We start from the raw sequence: 860 nt of genomic DNA on the forward strand, positions 1-860 counted from the left end.
CATAGTGATTGATATGGGTCTATATTCATTCTCCTACATGTGGATATCCAGTTATGCCAGCACCATTTGTTAAATATGCTTTCTTTTTTGCACTTGATATCTTTTGCTTCTTTGTGAAAAATCAGGTGTTAGGTGTGTGGATTAATATCTGGTTCTTTGATTTGGTTCCATTTGTCCTCCTGGCTGTTCTTATGACAATACCAGGCTGTTTTCAGTATTATAGCTCTCTAATAGAGTTTGAAGTCAGGGATTATGATGCCTCCAGAAGTTCTTTAATTGTACAGGGCTGTTTTGACTATCCTGGGTTTTATGCTTTTCCATATGATGTTGAGTACTACTCTTTTGAGGCCTCTGAAGTATTTTGCTGGGATTTTGATCGGTATTGCATTGAATCTGTAGATTGCTTTTGGTAAGATAACCATTTTTACTATGTTAATTTTTTTTGCCCAAGAGCGTGGGAGATTTATCCACTTTCTGGTGTCTTCTTCAATTTCTTTCTTAAAGAATTTGAAGTTCTTGTCATACAAGTCTTCCACTCATTTGGTTAGAGTTACTCAGATATTTTATGCTATTTGTGGCTATTGTGAAGGGTGTTATTTCTCTGATTCTTTTTTTAATTAATTTATTTTTTCTTGAAAATTTCCACCTCCTTCTTTCCTCCCACTTCCCTTCACTCCCCCCAGTGCCCCTCCCCCCTCCAGTCCAAGGAGCAGTCAGGGTTCCCTACCCTAGAGGAACTCGTGGTCCTCCCTGTTTCCCCTAGGTCCAGGAAGGTGAGCATCCAAACAGCCTAGGCTCCCACAAAGCCTGTCCATGCAATAGAATCAAAACCCCGCACCATTGTCCTTGGCTTCTCTGTC

The sequence above is a fragment of the Chionomys nivalis genome, chromosome 2, assembly GCF_950005125.1.
Source record: "Chionomys nivalis chromosome 2, mChiNiv1.1, whole genome shotgun sequence".
NCBI classification, from domain to species: domain Eukaryota; kingdom Metazoa; phylum Chordata; class Mammalia; order Rodentia; family Cricetidae; genus Chionomys; species Chionomys nivalis.